Genomic DNA, 5,522 nt, shown 5'->3' with positions numbered 1-5,522 from the left:
AAACGGAGGTATGCCTAATCTGGGTGCAGAAACGGTCACCGATTACACCACTACAAGTAGGCCTACTCATTCAGTATTTTACTCAAAGTCTCTCCCATAGAAATAATGCTAATTCCACATGTTGAAACCAAGAAAAAATTGAAATAGCAGAAGGACAGGGAAAACAGCAATCTTAACAGATACACCGTACAAGCAGCTGATGGAACAACAAACACAATCAACAACAGTTTCGGTATTCCCAGAAAGAAATTCGGTACCCGGAAGAAATTCCGTAAAATCAAAAGTTACAGGCATCAGCAAGGGTAGGCCTAACAAGAAACAAAAGACAAATGACACAGAAGCCTCCATTGTGGATGGTTATAATCTGCATATATAGAGTTGGGCTAAATGTAGTCGTTGTGATAAATGGGCACATGTTCTTGTCCAAATATGAAAGAAAACGACAGATTAACCATTTAATTTGTCAGTCTTGTATATAAAACAATATCCCCATCTTACCCTATGGGTGGGGCAAGATGATGCATTTAGATGTAATTTTAAAATATTAAATTTTCTTGTTTTTAAAAACTTTTTGCAAAAATTAAATTATATAATATATATTATCAAATGTACTTGCTGAGAATAAAAAAATTATCGTTCTCATCAAAATGGTTGCCATCTTATGACTTTTCAAACCTTCAAGTCCTCATCTTGCCCCATTTTCCCTTACAATACTTTACCTCACAAAACCCATCGGACTTCTGCATTAAATATCATTACACGCTCATTGTCCATTTCGTTGCAAATAGAAATAAATATCCTTGCAATCATGGTCAGCCTTTATAAAGTTGAGAATTTTGACCAGTTCATTCAGGGCAGCTTGCAAGAGTGCGGGCATTGCTTCTCAGTGAATAATACACAGCTTTAATATTCACAAATTCATGAATAATTAATTTTTACATTTGTGAAAGTCATCAAGATTAGTTAAGCTTGATGAGTTTACATTGATGATTTCAATTTAAAATTTTCTCGAGAATAGAGTTAGATAGATGACTGGCATGATTCAATTGTTGTCAGAATTAGGATGTATACAGGCAAGACATCACTAAAATTCAGATCAGGTATGGAAAGCTTAGGAATCAGTGACTCTAAAGCTGGGTTACACTTACAGAAAAAGAAGCTCACTGAGCCGTAATGGCAATTTTCCGTTTAGTGTGAATTCAGTGTTTCGCACGTAAAAAAAAGGAATGAAAACAATAACAAACTTCTTCTCCATCTAGTGTAGTGATTCTGAAACTTTCTCGATCCACCGCCCCCTTTGTTCCATAAAGTTATGCCCAACGCCCCCTAACCCATTTTCTCTTGTGTGAGAAAGGATTGGAAATATTCTTAGGAAAACCTTTCTATGAATCTCACACTTTTTGCCCTTACCATACATTGTTCTCAACATCTGGAAACCATTAAATACAATGTTTCCTCTTATCAGTTTAACAGAGAAAAGGGAACGGCTGTCATGACCCCAACTTTTGCCTTTGGTCACCGTTCAGTACCCTGCCTCCAGCGCCCCCTAGATTTACTCACCGCCCACAAGGAGGCATTATTGCCCACTTTGAGAAACGCTGATCTAGTGTCAGTTCACATTACTAGCAGCGCTACATTCATTCTGGCTCCCGCCAATTCAAGCTAAACATGGATTCTTTCTTGGTTCTCGTTTGACTTCTTTTCTTTCTGAACTTTCATCATTTTGAGGCAGCGACGCAACTATCAGCGGAGGTGTCAAAATGGCAGCCGGGTAGGCCGGTTTCTCGTTTTCAGCCACGAACAACACAGCAAAAATGTCAGTGACGTTGTAAACACGTCATCACTCCCAGGAATCTTGATTGGTCGATATCTACATTTTACGTGACCAGAAAAAATTACTACTGAGCACCTCGCAACTTGATTTTCCAGAATTTTTACGCGTGAGCGACGTAAAATTTTTCTGGATTTGACTTTTCGGACTATTTGACGTAATTAAAAATTGCAGACCGGAATTTTGACGATGCCACATTAAACAATTGCTCGTTAGGAAATATAAAATAACATTAATTAAGTAATCTTTAAGTAAGAAGCCAATACTAAAACAAACTTTTTAAGTCACGATTCAATGTGCGAAACAAATGTTGGTATCTTATTGAAAATTATAAAATGGCGATTTTAGAAAAGGGGCAATTTAAAATTGGCTTATTTCGGGAAATCAGCAGTTGATGTTTCCATGTCACAAATTGGCAAATTTTTGTCTATTTCGCAAAATGAGCAACATTTCCGGATTCGGCGGTAACTTATATATATACTGTATACAATGTTTCCAGATTTTGAAATGCTCACCAGATTTATTTACTTATTAACTGAATTAGCAAAAATAAAAAGAAGAAAAAGAAGAAGAGGGAGGTAGATAGAAGATTGAAGAATCGTTAAAGGGGTCGTAACAGTTAAAAAAGTTTAGGAACCCTTGGTGTACATTATATTGCCATTACTATGTATTATACGTTATAGGATTATTGAGATCGTACAGCAACGAGTTGCTTAACTTTCTCGGCAATATTTAAAATTGCATGTGGAGCCATCTGTTATGATATTTTATTAAAAAAACCTTATATTTTTAATTATTATAAAATGGCATAAATCTTAATTTGGGGTAGGAATGGTTTTTATAAAAATTTGTAAATGCTATTAACAAATAACATCGTCATTAAGTCCCACTCTACTCGAGATATGACACACCACTCTCTTCTAACAACCCACGATCCTGGATCCTTAACAAAATTTTTGCATTGTTACAAAATTTGTAAAATTTTTTACTGACATGGTTATGAGAAGCACAGAAATGTTGACGATTAATAAAATACGGATGATAATTATTAATTTACAGGTGTTTGCTATAACAATAGGTACAATGTTAATGATTTACAACAATATATATAACATAGATCTAAAAATTGTGAACTTACAGTATATATGACGGCACGATACATAAAGTACTAATAGCAGTGAGAGGCAAACAATATACATAGAAAAGTAGGTTAGTGTTACCCATGGTTCCAAAATGGCGGCACGTCTCTGATTCCAGCAAATAGAAGAAAGGAAACAGTGGGGACGCACGTTCTAACCTAACCTAACCTATTCTAATAAATTACCATAATTATTACCAACAAAATTATTGGAATGGGTTAGGTTAGGTTAGAACATGCGTCCCCGCTGTTTCCTTTCTTCTATTTGCTGGAATCAGAGACTAGCCGCCATTTTGGAACCATAGGTAACATTAACCAAAAAGTACACTGGTAAAACCATAACATTTAAAACCGTGACATTGGAAACTATTTTACCGTTAAAACAATAAAATAGAATGATGAAGTAAGAAGTAAAAAACATGTGCACTGTTAAAGAATAAGATTATAAACTTATTTACAGTAAAATCGTAACACGATGAAACGATTCACAGAAATAATAAGAAATTTGCCGCCATTTACCTTTTTATTTAAGCATTTCCCCTTCCTCCTTCACTCATCCTCTTGGTCAAATATGGATACCATGTTTCATGTAATTTTTGACCAGTATTATTATTCATCATTCCGTCTTTGTTTTTTTAGTATTTCTAAATGTTCATACCATCTCCTTTTTTTTGTGTATTAGATTCTTTTTCAACGATTTTTACGGTGTCCCTAATAATTTGGCAACCTTCACTGTTACAATGAACTGCAGCAGCCGAATTACTATTATTATATTTAATCGCTGATATGTGTTCTTTAAACCGAACCTTCAAATCTCTGACAGTTTCGCCTATATAAAATTTAGGTATAGGATGATAAACGCTCATGATAATGTTAATAATATATGGGACCAGAGAAACGTAATTTACAAACTCGGTTGTAGCTGCACTGTACCTAAATTTTCTTTACTTTTTACTGTTAAATTTCAGTTTTTTATTATGGTTTTATGTTCGGTTCATTACATCGTCATATTTTTCTTAATCATCTTCTTTACAGTTATTTTAATTAAGACAATTATTTAGAAATCGTTATTTGAAGTCTTCTTCGTCAGGCGACATTTTTAAAAAATGATTATGCTTATTATACGGCACGCTGACTGGAAAGGATTCGCCATTCCTCATCTAATGTATTTTTAAAATTTGTCCGTTATTACGTTTTAACTGCAGTAAATAAATAATAAGAAAAATAATTTTGTGATTAATCACGAATAATTTCTTCTATAATCGATCGATAGATGGCGCTAGTATCTTAGACATTTTAAAGCTTGAACTAAAAATTCCATCACAGTATAATAAATTTCGATTATATATATATATTTGTTTTTCAACATTCTTTTCTTATTTGAAATATGTTTATGTTTAAATTAATTTTAAAATTTTTCATTAGTGTTTAGAAACATTCCCCCTCTATTTTTGATTCTGCGGTGTTGGCAATTAGAAGTTTGATAAAACTGTCATCGATAGGTTTTACATATTTCATTTTAATAAGTATAAAAAGAAATAAACAACTTAAACATTATCATAAAACGATCTTTTTATACCAAATCGGATGCCTCCCCGTAACCCTTCTCGGTTAGAGTGAACACCTTCAAAGGAAAACGAACTTCTTTAAAGCAACTTCGGAAGAAAGAGAATTTCATCCAAATGGACTTCTTTAAGTGACTCCAGCAGACGAGAACACCTTAAATAAGTGAACTCTTTTGACGTGACGTGACTCCACAAAAGCAACTTCGGAAGGAAGAGAAAAAGTGAACTCCTTCGGGATTCGAATTCCTCAATCCGGAAAATAAAATATCTAGATGTAAACTCTCTCTACCCCGACTCGCGAACTTGTTAGATAAAAGACGTAACTTAGGCTATAAGTTACTAGTCTCTTGTGTACTTAGTTAAATAAATGAATATTTGTTATTGTTAGAATTGTGTTTGGTGCACTTCCCTAACTGCCTTGTCTCTCGTGTCGTCTCCATCCGGATCCGGCCGCCTTTAATACGTGACCGCTCGCGCGAGAACGAGATCGTATCGCGACTCGGACATACTGGTGTCATCTTGACAGGGCATCGTGACGTGCCGACCCTATGGTCACAGTAATGTTTAGAACGGAATGCTCCAACTCGTAAGATTATAACAGGAAGATATTCGGTATGACGTCATTTGTGATCTTTACAGCTTGTGGTGGCTTAAATGTAATTGTTTACGAATTATTTACAGAAAAAAGCAAGTGTTCGAAAAATTACACCTATTAACCATTAAAAAAAGACAAATCCCTATATCGATTTTTAACCGATAATTTAAACGCCCGCTTTAATATTGTTATACAAAGTGGGGCGTCTAACGCCAAGAGAATCACCCACATAAAAACAATAGTAGACTCGAATGTAAAAGTAAGTGATTCTTTTGCATTGGCAAATGCCGTGCCACACAATTCAGGGGTTTCTCTTATCACCCGATGTAAAAACTAACGGTTAATTCAAGGAGTTAAATTTAGTCGATTAAACCCAGTTTGGCGCAATTTAAT

This window comes from Centruroides vittatus, unplaced genomic scaffold (genome assembly GCF_030686945.1).
Source record: "Centruroides vittatus isolate TY-2023 unplaced genomic scaffold, ASM3068694v2 contig_950, whole genome shotgun sequence".
NCBI lineage: Eukaryota > Metazoa > Arthropoda > Arachnida > Scorpiones > Buthidae > Centruroides > Centruroides vittatus.
This window is presented reverse-complemented; position numbering follows the sequence as displayed.